Source organism: Alexandromys fortis, unplaced genomic scaffold, assembly GCF_014885135.2.
Source record: "Alexandromys fortis isolate MF-2015 unplaced genomic scaffold, M_Fortis_MF-2015_v1.1 scaffold_94, whole genome shotgun sequence".
Classification (NCBI taxonomy): domain Eukaryota; kingdom Metazoa; phylum Chordata; class Mammalia; order Rodentia; family Cricetidae; genus Alexandromys; species Alexandromys fortis.
In genome coordinates this window covers 5,024,145-5,040,477 of record NW_026067979.1, presented here as the reverse complement: position 1 = coordinate 5,040,477, position 16,333 = coordinate 5,024,145, and the positions used below count along the sequence as shown (strand labels likewise).

Sequence of the window (16,333 nt, the reverse complement as noted above, 5' to 3'; positions counted from 1 at the left end):
AGAATGTATTATTTTTTCTTCTGTTTTCTCTGTAACATGTGTTAGATTGCTCTCCCCCTTCTCTCTGTGTGTGTCTTTGTGTGTGTGTGTGTGTTCCCTTGAGTTTATTGGAGCATGGGCATCTCAAAGGCAGATGTATGTATGGGCAACAGTTCACAAACATTGGAACCCTGGAGCACACTGCATGGCTTACAGGCAGCTCCACAAATAAGTGTCTCCTCTCCTTAGTGGTCCTTGCTGCTCCTATAACCCTGGAAAAGAGGGGCCTGTGAGATTGTTTTCTCTCAATAGCCGCTTTCCGCAGGCATTCCACACCTGCGTCAGCACTTACTTCCTCATGAAGTGGCTTCTCACACCTGAGTGTGCCCTGAGTCTCCAATACTCACCACTAGGTGAATGTTCAGAGACACTTCTAACAAAATGGAAGAATGCATTTAGGGGTTGGGGTTCAGTGTCAGCAAACCTACCTAGCATGCATAAAAAGCCCCAGATCCAACTCCCTAACAGCTCCTGAGGAGCTCCTAAGACAAATTGATTTCAGAATGATTATGCTCAGGGAAAGAAGCAGAAACAAAATGTATCATCACAGTTTTATAAGTTTCTAGGAAATGCAAAGTATTCCAGGGAAAAGTTGAGCTGAGATTTCTAAAGGTGTATACTGATGGACACAGGAAGCTCCCCAGGCTGGTGGAAATGCACGCCTTTTGAAATGTCACTGTCCTAACTTTTAAACAATCTCCCATTTCTTCATGTTGGTTCCTTTTTAATTTCTCATTTTCTCCTTTTTTAAAAAAATGCAGATTCTACACATGAGAGAAAATGTGACATTTGTCTTTGGGAGTCTCCCTTATCTTAGTTGATATGGTGATCTCTAGTTCTATTTATTTTCCTGTAAACAATGCAATTTCATTTTTCTTTATGGCTGAATAATACTCAATTTCATACACACACACACAGAGTATATGGTTTTTCTGTTCATTCATCTGTTGATAAGCAGGAGGCTGGATTCATAGCTTGGCTACTGTAAACATCACTACAGTGAACACTGGGTAATGCATTCTCAAGAAGGGAATAGCTGGGTTATATGGTAGTCTTGTTTGTTTGTTTGTTTATGTATACATCTATCTATCATCTATCTATCTATCTATCTATCTATCTATCTATCTATCTATCATCTATCTATCTTTCAGAAACTTATTAATGATCCCTGAAGTGGCTGTGCTGATTTTCTTTCTCTCAGAATGTGTAACAGTTCCTTTTTGTCACCTGTTTCCTTGATGACAGTCATTCTGATGGGTGAGGTGGCATCTCTGATTTGCATAAATGCCTTAGGGCTTCTAAAGGAGAAGATTCAGAGAACACTTGAAGATGCAGGAGCAGGCAAAGAGTCTCTGAGAATATTTTTTCCATCATACATTTAGGCAGCAATGCTCTAAACAGTTAGGACAGCTAAGAGTTGTCCAGCACATGCCTTCACCCAGAACTCACAAGTGTATTAACATTGCATCTTTGCTTACCTTGAACAAAAATAAGCATCACGATTTACTAATCTAACACCTAGTACCCAGAGCAGTAGGGAATACACCCTTGATGAATATTGATTGAGTGAACAAATGGCTGTACTATGGATGAGCACATTCTTAAGACTCCTGATAGAAGAACCAATGAAAAGAGAAGGGTGAGAAATTCTAATTCAGTCTCAAGAACAGGGTCATCGCCCGGTGGCTCAGAGGTCATTGTTCAGCTCAGCTGCTGTCTGAGCAGAGTTTTGGTCATAGTTGTTTGAATGTTTAATATGCTTTAAAGAAAGATATGTTAGCTTTATAAACTTGATTCCAAAAAATGCAAATAAAAGCAACCTCGATGGACTTGTATACAGTGAGAACAGCCACTTGGAATAGAAGCTATGTAACTTTACATTGGGCTTTACACTTCCATTTATAATAGAGTTTACAAATTTCAAATTAAAAAAAATAAGCCAGACAGTGGTGGCCTAAACCTTTAAACCCAGCACTTGGGAGACAGAGGCAGAAATATCTCTGTGGGTTCAAGGCCAGCCTGTTCTACAAAGCGAGTTCCAGGACAGCCAGGGCTGTTAACAGAGAAGCCTTGTCTTGAAAAACAAAATTTGATTCACTTATAGGAATTATGTGTTGAAAACACATGGACGTTTATTTTTCTGCCTGTTTCTTGATTGCTCTGTGGCTGTCCCATACTAAATGCCCGCTACCTGTCAAACAGATGCCGCGGGTATCTCAGTAAGAATTTCAGAATGTTTAGAAGAAAACTAAGGGCAGAAATCAAAGGGAAAAAAAAAACGTTTTAAATATTCTCTTTTGTCTCCCAGATGGTCAGATGTTGAAGTCTTGGCCACTAGGTGGTGGCACCATTAGGAGACTGTAAATGCATTCTGAGATGAGGCCCAGGGATAGTATATCCCTGAGATAGCCTGTGATGCAGTTTACAGAGAAGGCCTCCTCAGCTCCTCTTTTGTTCTAGTGATGAGGTGGTTGAATTTCCCTCGACCTATTCTCTCACAGTGATAAACTGTCTCACCCCAAGCCCAAAAGCGATGGGGCCACCTGACCACAAGCTAAATCCTCTAAAACCTTGAGTCATAATAAACCTTTCCTTTGTATATATTATCTCAAGTGTGTGTTATAGAAAGCTGACTGACACTCTTGGGAGGATGTTGGGGACTTGCTTTGAAGCACATTTGATCTTTTCTTTGAGACACTGGGCATCTAACCATAGGGACCAACACAATAAGTTCTGGCCTCAGGCGCTCCTGTTGTCCCAGAGAGACCATTGGCGCTGACTGTCCAGGAGAGGCTGTCAGGAAGGTTGTATTTGGTCTGCCAAGGTTGAATCCTGTTAATAGTCGGGGATTTCCTGTCTTGAGAGCAAAAAGGTGTAGCCATGCCAAGCGTAATTAAACACTTAGCCTTAGACGTTTTTTCGTAATTTATTCATAACACCAGCATATGGTTTCTGTCCTTCTGGGAATTTAAGGTCATTGCTATGAGAGGAAGGAGAAGATTATTTTCCCCCTCCTGAAATGTCTCACTTGCTGCCTCTGTGATGCCTTCAGCCGGAAAATGCGGCTTCCACAATGGCAAGTTGCTTTAGCTCTGGTCTTGCAAATCAAGGGCTCAAGGTGTTTAGGCTATAAGTAGCTGGCTGTTTCCTTATGCTCCTACAGGGTTCTGCTAACCCTTTTCCCACAGAGAATCAGTTTTCAGAACCAGGTGTTGAGGAGGGTAATGATGGTAGAGAGGAGGGCTCACACATGGCTCTAGGCTATGCCCTTAGCTTCCCTTTCAGTCCATTGTAGTGATATTTTGTTTGTAATCTAACAAAACTCGCCAAGAGCTCAGAGTGGTTAGCAGAGCTAAACCACTAGTTAGCCGTAGAGGCCAGGCAGTGGTGGCACACACCTTTAATCCCAGTACGTGGGAGATACACGCCTTTAATCCCAGCACTACAGAGGGGGAGTTAAGAGTGATATACCAGGGAGAAGAGAGGAATATAAGGCAGAAGGAAACAAGAGCACAGATGCAGTCTGTGGTAGGGACAGCAGTTAGTCTGAGGATTCGTGGAGACAGGGTTGCTCCTATGGTCTGAGCATTGGCGGAGGTAAGAACTCTAGTGGCTGACCACTCTGCTTCTCTGATCTTTCAGCATTAACCTTTATATGACTCTGAGTTTTAATTATTAATATCAATTAGAATTCGTGTTACAGACTATTAAGGCTTTGAAAACAACCTTTTCATTCTGAATGTTGAGATGAAAAAATAATTCAATTTTTTCTTATCGTTAGCCCAGATTTAAAGTCTTTTTGGACTGCTGACTTAAGTATTTCTTTGTTGCTATTATCTGTATAGATATATCTAGCAATCATCTATATAAACACGGATAAACTTAAATATATTTATTAAGCCCAAGGATCTGAAATATGTATACATTGTGGATTGGCCACATCAATCATATGCATTATTTCGCATACTTATCCTTTTTTTGTGATGAGAACCCAAATTGATTTTGGCAGTTTTTATGGTTGTAATACATTCTTGAAGCATTTTTTTGAAGTCTTTATTATGGAGCCCTGGCAAAACTCACATCATTTTGCCTGCTTCTGCCTTCTAAGTGCTGGGGTTGAAAGGTAACACCACACCCAGCCAGTCGTACACCATGTTCATCAGCCATTTGACACCATGATGTACGTAAAGCATCGTTCTTAGCTCTCACAGTGTGCATAAAGTGTTTCTCTGAGATCTAGGCCAATTTTTCCCCTTCTTCAAATTCTAATTTCTAATGCCTTCTGGAAATAAAAGCTAACCTATTTATAAACTATGTGTTCAGTATACATCTGTGATCATGGAAAAGACTGGTGAGGTGACAGGCAAGAGAAGCAACAGCAAGTAAGTAGCAGTGAGCAGGAGGAGAGAGAAAGAGAGAGAGAGAGAGAGAGAGAGAGAGAGAGAGAGAGAGAGAGAGAGAGAGAGAGAATCCGGGCAAGCTGAATATAGAACAGCAAGTACTAGAGGTTGGGGTTCAGTGGGGGAGTCCTGGCCAAAGAGAGGCTGGGTTTGGCTGGTACATAAAATATGTACCTGTGTTAAGATGGCGCACTGACTCTCACTGGTACGCAATTAACATGGTAATGAAAAACGACACTCCAGGGCCCAAGGAGCACCTGTTGGCCCTGGATAGCCAGGTCCCCTTCCCTGTCAACAGTGGTGAGTCCCTGCCATGTGTCAAGACCAGGGTCTGGTAGAGAGAGCCATTCGGCCAAGGAAATGGGGTGCAGCTGAAAAGGGGGTCACCCTCTAGTCCTTCACGTGTTCATGTGGAACCTGGCACTAAACCATTTGTAGACGACCTGCTTCTGGATTGGGAAAGAGAAGGAAGGAAGGAAGGAAGGAAGGAAGGAAGGAAGGAAGGAAGGAAGGAAGGAAGGAAGGAAGGAAGGAAACGACACCAACACTAAGCTGCAGACATTTAGAGTTGTATGGGACACAATAAGGAGCCTACATCAATCAGCACAGGCTAGAGCATGCTATCTTAACAAAGAGCCTGCTGTGACACACAACTGCCTGTGACATCTAGTTCTCGAAGATTCAAGGTCCTCTTCTGGATTCCACAGGCACCTCGCACCTGTGACATACACTCCCACAGACACACACACACACACACACACACACACACACACTTATATAACAAAAATTGGGTGGAGGGAAAGAGTACAGTGATTGTGATCAATTCTCTTGTGAGAGGTGACTGGCATTGCCCTCTGACCTGCCCTCCACCCCACATTTTATTAGACAACGAGAGATTCAGCTATACTGTGCTTGCAACAGATCCGCCAAGCCTCCTGGACTGGAAACTTAATTCCCAGTGCAGCGGTTGTCTCCCTGTGTAGTGCAACAACCTAACTGGTGATTAGGTTGCTACGCTGTTATTGTTACCGTTCCTGTGGAAGTGGATTAATTACTGCAATAGTTAAGTTGTTTTGTTATGAAAGCAAGGCCAGCTTTGCTGAATCCCTCACTTTCTGACTCAACTGAAAGGTGAGAGCTGCTGATGGGAAGATCCGTGCTAGAGGCGAAGTGGGTTCCACAGGTACCTCAAGCTATTCTGGGACCTGGTGTCTGGGGCCACTGAATGGATAAGTAGGCCTGGCTGTCCCGAAAGAAATGTTCTGAGACCAGCAGTGTGTGTACTGTTGATCTTATGAAAAGGCTTTCCTCAATAAGACGTGGTGGTTTCTTTATTCTTTCTTAATGAGAAGGCTGGACTTGAGGGAGACTATAGAGATCCCTCAGCATTTGTGCGTTGTAAACATGAGTGTTTGAAAGCCGAGCAAGGCTCGATCTGTGCTCCAGCCTTACAGTTGAGGTCCAGACGACAAAGACAGGCTTGATCATTGATGACACAACCAACTCCTACGAACAGAGAAACAAAATGAATTTAGGACCTGCTTGGTCAGAGTCCCCTTCAGCCCCTCTGAGGTACTTGGCTCTCCTCACGTGACAAGAACAGCTTTAAATCAGAAAAAGCCGGCCTTCGCTGACAGAACCAAGCATGATCGTGATCCAATTCTCTCCTTCTTGGCAGTGCTTCTTCCTGCTCACACCCTGAGCTCTCAACAGGGTGTTCAGAGATGGGATCCTTGGAAGAGAAGTCGCTGGTATCCAGAGGCTGAGGACAGATGCTTGGGGTTATTTTTTATGTTAGGTTGTAGCAAACATAAAGGAGAAGTGTGGCTTTTGTTTCCAGCCATATGTGCGGCACACACAAGAAAGGTCCTTCGCGCATCTGGGTGAGAGGGTTTGTGGCCACGCGGAGGAACAACATGAAAGGAGGTAGGGAGGGCTCGGGATGAAGATTAAAGCCCAACTTCTAAGGCTCCTTTAAGTTGGACCGTGTGGAGAGAAGAAAAGCCTGAATTATGTAAAAGCTGGCTGGGAGCCCACATCTGGCAACAGTCAGATTGTTCGGTGAGAAGAAGCCTCTCCCGCCCCCACAGCAAGCAGAGCTGGGTCCTGGTGTCGCTATGGCCCTGGGGCCCTGGCATCATGTGGGGACCTGGTAGGAGACAACGTTTATGTCCCCCTGGTCTCCTAGCCCATCTTGGGGTGTGTGGTTTCTGTTCTCCTTTACACCAGGATGGTCTCAGTCCCAGGCTCACTCCTGCATGACCCTGCAATGGGTTTTTCTCCAGGTCTTCCAGACAGTCCCAGAGGTAATAAGATCTTTTTCTGGGGCAGCAATTTTCTGAGGGGAGTCTCCTCCTTGCCACTCGCTCCCTGCCTCCTTAGTAAGTAGTCATTCCCCAAAATTAAGCCAGGGGCACGTCCCCTCTGCTCACTATCTTTGTTTGCTGTTATTGGGCCCATAGGCTGATCCTAGGGGTATCAGCGCACAGGGGTGTGGACCCCAGGACGTTCCTGTTGGAGACTGCCTCTTCCCATAAACAATAACGTGGGCAGGGCCTGAAGCTCAGACCCGACTAGCCAGTGGAGGTAAAGTATAGGAATAAAAATAAAAGTTCCCTGGAGGGACAAGGGGGCGGGATGGGATGGGTCACCAACGCACTTCAGGATTCCCCTGACTCAAGCCTGTAGCCCATTGCTGCCACACTGGTGGGACAGACAGACACTACAGACAGGAACTGGTCAGAGAGGCTGTGCTTCTGCTCCAGCACATGCGGGAGCTTGGGGGTGGGTTAGTAACCGAGCGAGGTCTGGGGGCCTCTTTTCAAAGTCAGCCCTGAAGTTTCTGTTCTGATTTAGGTTTGTTCATAAAAGGCACAGTTGGTTCCTGTTAAGTCAATAGCGTTTGAACTGTTGCTTAGATATTCATCTCCAGTGAGATCCGTCCTGACATCTCTGCCTGCGTGCTGTATTTCACAAAACCTGGCCAGTGCTTCTATTTTCTTCTTTCTGTGAGGAGAAGGGGGTTGAGAGTGCACAGATTCAAATCGCATTCTTGCTGTTAATCGTGTCCTTCCATGCTGTGTACCCTTAGCTGCTACCTCAGCAGATGGGCTCTGCCTTTTCTCTCCCCTACAGCTTCAATTTCCTATAAAATACAATGTGGAAATGTGACCAAAGCTTCAGCCCCGGGCTTAACCCTGAATGGCAATTCCAAAAGGCCCAGCAAGAGTTCTAACTGCCCCAGAGTTTATCCACACTGGTGACTGCAGTCAGTCCGGCTCAGAATGGCCTCGTTGGGGGATGCTAGGGTTTGGCTAGAACTGAGTGTGTCCCCCAAAGGCTCCTATGCTGAAAGTGTGGTGGCCATGTTAAAAGTTGGAGGGACTTTAAAAGATGAAGGCTAGACTTACATGTGCAGCGTGGAGAAGGCTAGCATCCTTACCTGTACAGCCTGGAGAAGGCTAGCATCCTTACCTGTACGGCCTGGGGAAGGCTAGCATCCTCAAGTCTGTAGAATGAGGAAGATTTAGTCTTTTCTCCTGGATGAGTTGGTTCTCTTGAGAGTGGGTTGTTATAACATGAAGCCACCCCTCTGCATATGGCATCTTCTGCAGGTTTGTTTCCTTTTCTCCAATTTGTGACACAGCCAGGGAAGCCTTCCTGGAAGCTGACCTGAGGGGGTACTTGATCATGAACATTCAGCTTCCAAAACTATGAGCTAAATATGTTGAAGGGAAGAGCGGCCAGGGCTGTGTCCCCGGCACCCGGCCACCCACATGGCTAGCTTATGCCCCGAAATAATTACACAGAAACTGTATTCTTTTAAACACTGCCTGGCCCGTTATCTGTAGCCTCTTATTGGCTAGTTCTTACATATTAATCTAACCCATTTCTAATAATTTGTGTAGCCCACAAGGTGGCTTACCAGGGAAGATCTTAACCTGCATCTGTCTGGAGCAGGAGAATCATGGCGACTCCCTGACTCAGCTTCTTTCTCCCAGCATTCTGTTCTGTTTACTCCACCCACCTAAGGGTTGGCCTATCAAGGGGCCTAGGCAGTTTCTTTATTAATAAGAAATCACTCCCACATCATTAATAAACCTTTTTTCTTTATAAAGTACTCAGCTTCAGGTTACTTTGTTACAACAGAAACTAGATTAATACAGGGCACACCAGCCTGACAGATCTCAGGCAAGACCAGCAGACAAGACGCAGGATACACGAGCGCTAAAAGCATTTTACAACAAAACAGTGTATGTGACAAGACTGTGGAAATTTCTTAACTAATTTTGATTTAATCTTGCATCTAGGAACCTAGGAAAGTGAGGCGTGAATACCTACGAGAGAGAGAGAATTTGGCAAGATCCACGAAAAGTATAACTAGGCATGTAGCATGTGGAGTGGGTCTGTCATTATTACACATGGAGGTTTGGGATAGGTTGATCGACGGCAGGGGTGACATCACAACATAAACATTAATAAAAAAAACAAAGACAAGGATAAGATATTTTAAACTATTCCACATGCTTAAACTGAGCACTTGTTGAGAATAGCACACGATTAGTCTATTAGCCAGATGAATGACTCATTGGCCACAGCTGTCAATCAAAGGGGAGAGAAATGATGTACCATGTTCAGCCGGCAGTGATCTGGGTCCCTGTCTGTCTTAGGAAGTGATTCTTCTCTAGAGGAAGTGGGACTGAAGCGTACATGTAAAAGCAAAGAGTTAGAGCTGAGCCTTTGAGCAAGATCAACCTGGCCTGGAAACATGCTCTTGTCATTTATGAGATGTGACATTTTGGGTAAGTCCCCAAGTCTGAGTTTGCTCATTTACAGAATGGACAGGATAGAATATATCATCACAGAACAGATAGACTCAAGTAATACAAGTACATCAATGGCTTTGTACAATGCTTGACTAACAATGAATGTTAGGGGCCAGCAACCTGGATCTATGCCCCTCCAGAGAAAGACGCAGCTTGACTTCTTGTAATCTTCATTTGAAATGGTATTCATTACTTTTCTGGTTATTATGACTGACTGCCTGTTTGACAAAAGTAACGTAGAGGAGGACTAGCTAGCACACACCCCTCAAACCCAAGTCTCAGCCCTTGCGGCAAGGCATTATGACATGATCTTACATATACCGGTGAGAGTCACAACCAGGCTCTAGTGACGTTGCAGCAGAATGGAAGATGCTGGCTTCTGTTACAGTTTGGGTGTAAGATGTCTCTCACAGGTTTATACATTTGAGTGCTAAATCCCCAGCTGGTGGTCTGGTTTTGCAGATTGTGGAAACTTTTGTTTGCCTGTCTACCAATCTCTCCCTCCCTTCCTTTCATTTCCTTTCCTTTCCTTTCCTTTCCTTTCCTTTCCTTTCCTTTCCTTTCCTTTCCTTTCCTTTCCTTTCTTTTCTTGTTGCTTCAACTCTCAATTTTATTTATTTATTTAGTCTCAATTTTTTCAATTAGTAAATTTTATTCCTTGACACTTTCATATATGTATATAATGCACTCTGGTTACTACCCCCTTCTATTTATCCAATCTTTTAAACATAATTCTTTATTGATTCTTTGGGAATTTCACATCATACACCCCAATCCTACCTGTTCCTCCATATCTACCCCTCACCCTGAAGCATCACCCTGAAAAGAACCTCCCTAAATAAATTTTTTTAAAAAACCCACCTCACTCCTCTACCTTTCCTGCCTCTCCAGCACCTCTTCATTCATCCTAGTGGCACTGGATACTGTGGTGTGTCACACAGTGTACCCTTTTGTCCAATCAGCCCCACCCACAAGTGTTCATGACAATGAGTCATTGGTCTGGCTTCTGATCAGTCACAAACGGGACACCTATACTACTCTCTCTGCTAAGGCTTGGGGACCACAACAGAAGAAACGGCAGATGGTTGTGAAAGGCAGAGGCCAGGGAAGACTGGAGCAGAATAGTATCTTAGGGACATGACAGGACCACGGCAGCTCCAGTCGCCTGGATAAGACCTGCACAAGATCAAACCAGTCTGCCTTCCAGCACGGAATAGATTGCCAGCTCCAACATCTAACTGGGGAATATCTGTAAGCATATGGCCCCCTGGTAGTAGGTTGGCTATGCTACAGCGGATGACCCCATACCCATGACTACATGGGCAGCACACATTGGACTCAGCAGGTTAATAAAGGGGGGGCATGAATTGGGAGAGAAAGATCTAGGAGGAATTAGAGGGAGGAGGAAGGAGATCAAACTACACTGTATGCATGTATGAAATTCCCAAAGATCTAACTAAAATGTTATACTAAAAATAAGACTACTTGGAAAGACTAAACTCCATGTAAACTACTGTCTGGACCTTTCTGTTGGTCATGCAGCCCTGCCCAACCTCTGGCCAGTGTATTGTTAAGAACAGAATAGAAAAATGTCGTGGGGCAGGAGGCACACCCAGCTGAGTTTACCGGGAAGCGCCCTTAGATTCATGTCTTTAATTTCTGCTGGCTTGTTTACCCCTCAGGGGAACTTCCATGCACTGTTTTCCTATGCATATTTTCCTGTGAACCACATGAACACCCGAACACCCGAACACATGAACACACGAACATCCGAAAAACACGCCTTCCAATCAGCTCCCTAGTGCTGTGTCATGTGTCCAAATTCCAGAAACGCTCTTTGGGCTCTGGGCAGATCTGCAAAGGCAGTTCTGACCTGGGCTTCTGGGCCTCATTTGTTCTGCCCCCACTGCTTGCTGCTCAGCCTGAAGGGCTGGCTCATCTGGGCAGCAAGCAGTGGGGGCAGCATCTGGGCACCGTCACAGGATATTTCTATGGGCTGGGGAAGAAAGTTATCCAAGAAGGGATGAGCTTGGAGTGAGGTTTCTGCAGACCGTAGTACCTGGTCACCAGCTCTCACCATTAGACTATACACAGAGAACAAGGGTTCTCTACACTACAGGAAGAGACGCACCCAAAAGGCGGCTCTGTGACCATGTAAACAACATGAACAGAATGAAAGGGGCACAGCCAAAAAGGATGCAGTGGGAGGCAAGATCCTAGGAGAGACCCAGGGGCAAATCTTTTGCCCCTGGAAGCAGGCTGGTTTTCAGTCTATCAAAAGGGCAGCCTGATGGCCGTAAAGTCTAGATTCCCCCTACTCTTGGAGTCTCCAGTTCAGCCGGGCCAATAGGACAAGGCAGTGGGCCAACTGAAGCCACACAGGCATCAAAGTTAAAAGTTAATTAGCTTAATTTTTTTCCCCTAAAGTTAAAGTAAAAATAAATCGAAGTCGGCTTGAACTGGAGACTAGAGAGCATTGTAGAAAGAGCCTGAGAAAGTCCCAGGCGCAGGTCACAGCTCTAAGGAGGCTGACTCTGCATAAAATGGTTCGGGGAGGAGGCCTCCATGAACTCAGTCTGTTTGTGAGTCCTTTGCCTTCGTCTCCTAGACCTAGTCATCTTCTGGCTGAAACCTTTCTTATATGGCTGTGCCCTGGCCTCCAGCCGCTTCGGTTCATTTAAACAGGTTGGCGAGGTGGTTCATCCAACAGATTGTGCTAGGGGCTGAAAATGGAGGGACAAAGGGGACATGGGCACAGGGCTCAAAAGCTGTGAGGGTCCAGAGCTGCAAGCAAAATATTCCCAGCAAAAGCTGTAAAGAGACATTGGACAATAGAGAAAAGTCCTGAATTAAATCAGCAGGTATACTTCAAGGATGGGCTGGCCTCAGAATGGAAACCAGGAGATGTGCTATGTTTGGGAAGGGGTTTTGCTCTTGTTTTAGGAAAAGAAATACTATGGATGCCATCAAAATTAATCAAGACTCAATGTGAAAAAGAGAAACCTTTAGATAAAGAGAAATGATAGTTCATCCACAGAGGTGATAATCCTACAAGTTGTAAGGAAACTTCACAGGGTTGGGGTAGGGTTCCATTCTTCTCTTTGCAGGAAAATACACATCTTTGAAAAGTCAAGACCTTGGACATCTGGATGCCTTAAAGAAGAAAAGATGGGTATCCAGAAAGCGTCACAAGGAAAAGAAAAATCTGACTTATGATACCAATATTCTCTATAGGGTAAAATCTTACTACGTAAACATGCATAGCTCCTTACTTTTCAATATAATGGTAGTCCCGACTCAGTTAAAAAAAAAATCAAAGCTGACTTTGGAGTTGGAGTGTGGCTCTCTTCTTCTCTAAACCCAAGCATGCTTATTAAAGTGAAACCCGAAGTCTATGTCTCATGTCAGAAGAGTCACGTGATATGGAACAGAAGCCTCAGTGTGCTTGCTAGTCTGCTGTGCTCTGACGCACTCTTTTTTTCCCCCCAAAAGAATTGCTTTCTTAGCTACTTTGACTGGGTTTTTATGTTCCTTTGTGCAACACCGCAAGCATTCTTTGTGTGTTTCTAACAATAGGAAATTCCATTGTTAAAGAACTTTAAAGAAACATTCTACTCTTGCAGGGGACCTGAATTTGTCTCTTAGCATCCGTATCAAGTGGCTCAAAACCTTGTTTCTCCAGCTCCAGGGGATCAAACGTACTTTTCTGGCCCCTAAGATCACCCACACTCAATACATGTACCTATATGTAGAAACACATGTATAGACACATAATTTTCAAATTATCTTTATTATAAAAAATTTGAAAAAATTATATACCAAAATTAACCAAACTAACAGTTTATATCTCCCCATGAATCTGTATACAGCTAGAATATACATCCTAAAGCGTGGAGCTTCCCTGGGTTCTACACTATCACACCGTTTACTTATTTATTTACTTACTTATATATTCTTTTCTGATATAATACATCCCGACAGCAGTTTCACTTCCTCTCCTCCCTCCATCCCTTCCACTGCCCGCTCACCTCCTCTCTCCCCGAGATCTACTCCTCTTCTGTTTCCCCTCAGGAAAGATCACACCTCCCAGAGATATCACCTGAATACAGTATAAGACACAGTAAGACTGGACACAAAACCTCTTATCATGGCTGGATGAGGGAACTGAGTAGGAGGGAGAGGGTCCCAAGAGCAGGTGAAAGAGGCAAAGATACCTCTGCTCCCACTGTTAGAAGTCCCACAGACACACCAAACTAACAACCATAACACATAGGCAGAGCATGCAGTGTAGTGTTTGTCAGTGACTGAGAACACACACTGCTGCTGCAGAGGCTCTGGACCAGCACTTTTGTTTGGAAGCTTACAATCTCCTGTAACTCCAACTCCGTGGGGGATCCAAAGCCTCCAGCTTCCTTGGTTACTTCTATTCATGTGCATACACCAGTCCAGAAACACAGACACATAATTAAAAATTAAGTAAGTTTTAAGAATTAAAGAAAAAACTCACCAAGCTATTTCAAACAGTACTCATTGTAGACACCAAGTAAGGCCAGCAGACACCCTGACAACTGTCAAAGTCTTTTTGGTGACCCCTGCTTGTGTCAGGGTCATATGTAATAAGGTCATTGGGAAACCTGGGGGTACCAGGGCCCTTGGGGAGGGATGTCTCCTTCCACTTGCAGATGAACGTGCTTAGGTTCTTGCTGACCTGGGAGCTTCAAGGCTGCCAGGCTTTACAGAATTCTGCTGTGGTGGTTTGGGTGTGGCTCGGACGGCCTTCATAATGGTTTGTTATAATTAGTCTTGGCCTCCATGAAGATGGTACTGATGGGAGGTGGTGGGAGATGGGGACTTGTAGGAGGTCCTTAGGCTACTGAAAGATTGTATGGAATCATCTATCTGTGTCTGTCTGTCTGTCTGTCTCCCTTCTCCCTCCTTCCCTCCATCCTTACACCTCCTTTATTTCCCCCACCTCTGCTCAATCTGCTTGATGATGGAAGGCTATATGAGCTGGACCTCTCATGGCTGTGACAAATGCCCAAGATAAACCAAGAGGGTTCATGAGGAAAGAGCTCCATGGTCAGCTGCTCCATTGTTTCTAAGCCCTGGTAGAGCAGAACTTCATGGCAGAGACTGTGGCAAAGACAAGTTCCTTTCTTTATGGGCAGCCAAGAAAGTGCAGAGAAGGAACAAGAAGGGTTCTAATCCAGGGTCTACTTCCTAAGAACACAACTCAGGGGCCCTTCATACAGATCCCACCCTCACAGATCCATCATCTACCAATCATCTATTTGGATTTTGAATCCATCAGTGGGTTAGGCCAGAACCCTCATGGGTTCACCATCTCCATAAACACCCTCTGGGGTATAGGTATGCTTTACTAACTTATATTAGCATCTGCCAGTCAAGTCCGGTTGACATCCACGGTAGCCATCCACAGCGCTTCCAGATGTGCACACCTCTACTGCCATGTGAGCACAGCCAGAAGGACCTTTCCAGTGCCACGCTCCAGGCTTCCAAACCTGTGAGCTAAGAGAACTTTTCCCCTTTATAAGCTAGTGACCTTAGGCATCTCATTGTAGACACATAAAGCTGACTAACTTATATTAGCATTTCTTGTATGCTTTGTCGCTCCTCTGGAATGCCTGCAAGCACTCTACTGGTCTAGGTAAACTCTTCCCAGATGTCCCCACCAAAATTTCATTTGCAGGAGAATTAATCCTCAGCCCTAAAAATGACTTCCTAGATCACTAATGCCCCATGGCTGGAAGCTGGGATCTTGTTGAGCTAGGGAGATATTCGGGACAATGTGCAGGAAGGCAGATTTGGAGCTAAAATTGCAGCAGTTGATTTGACTTTCAAGCCAAGAATGGAAGCCTATATTTCTGGCTCTGCCAGAAGTGACTTCCCAAGAAAGCTATGCTGGTTTCCTCCCCTGAAGAAGGAATCATGTGAGGAAGGAACCTGGCTACTCCATCCACTGAATGACAATAGTCATTTGGAATGGCCATGTCGTTAAAATAACAGTATCCTGCCAGACAGCCACAGTGTGTCTCCCATCACCATAATCTCTCCACTTCTCTCAAGGGTCTCTGGTTTTTCTTAGAGCCGTTCCAGAGCTGTTAGGATCAGTTTCCCTACAGACTTCCTCTCCTCATTCTAGAAGATTCTAAAATCCGAATGGAATGATGAAGGAGAAAGACATAGTAGCTAATAGAATTTCTACTCCTTCCTGTCTTATTCTCTAATCCATTTTTATATGCTTCAACTACCGCAACACGTCTCCCCAGCCATCGGGGAACCACTGTGCTCCTCACCACCCATTTAGGAGGTTGGAGTCTCAGGCCTGGAAGCCGTGGAGTAGTTAGTACTCTGTAAATCTATGGAATAAAGTAGGTAGGCAAATGTGAAATCTCTACCCCCCAAAACGCTCTCACAGCTACTCTGGAAACATTCTTTGGGGAGTACGTCATTCATTAGGAATCCCGTTTTGGATAAGGCCATAAAAAGGCTTACCTTAGCTACCACGCCAAATCCTTAATCAAGTAGCAGTGTACAGCTGGAGCCTGCCAAGGCTTGCTGGAGGAAAGCCACCACCACCTCTCCCCACAGGGCTGTGAGGAGATGGAATCCAATGTATTCCACACAATATGAATGAAGAAGGGAGTGAACGCTGCTCAGAGAGGCGGCTACAAATACCTCAGATGATAAAAAAGGCTGTTTTTTTTAATATTAATATTTTATTGCAGAGGGGTCCTGGCCAACTGGCTGGGCTTGCCGCCTGCATGAGCAAATGTCATCCTGACCTCAGCTGCTGCTCGCTTCGCGCAGACGCACGCTCTCTAAACCAATCACAGGCCAGCCACAAATGGTGTGGAGTGGACAATGTTTATACGATAGAAAGGCCAACAGAATGCCTATGGTATGAAAGAGGGAAAATAATAAAGAAAAAAAGTACTTTCTGTGAAACATCAGCTCAAACTCAACATGGTTATAAAGCCCAAACTAGATCTCAAAGTAGAAATTTTGGTTTCTCTAAATGGAGAAGACAAATGTTGCATAAGATCG

General features: G+C 44.8%; 1 long non-coding RNA gene across 1 annotated transcript; it reads right to left on the bottom strand.

Annotated features, from left to right (window-relative positions):
- Positions 1–5,323: 5,323 nt before the first annotated feature.
- LOC126511097 (uncharacterized) lies at positions 5,324–16,036 on the bottom strand. Its single transcript, XR_007594605.1, has 3 exons — positions 15,782–16,036; positions 7,914–8,111; positions 5,324–7,445 (listed from the first exon to the last, which is right to left on the bottom strand). It is a non-coding gene; the product is annotated as an uncharacterized lncRNA (long non-coding RNA).
- Between the last annotated feature and the right edge of the window lie 297 nt (positions 16,037–16,333).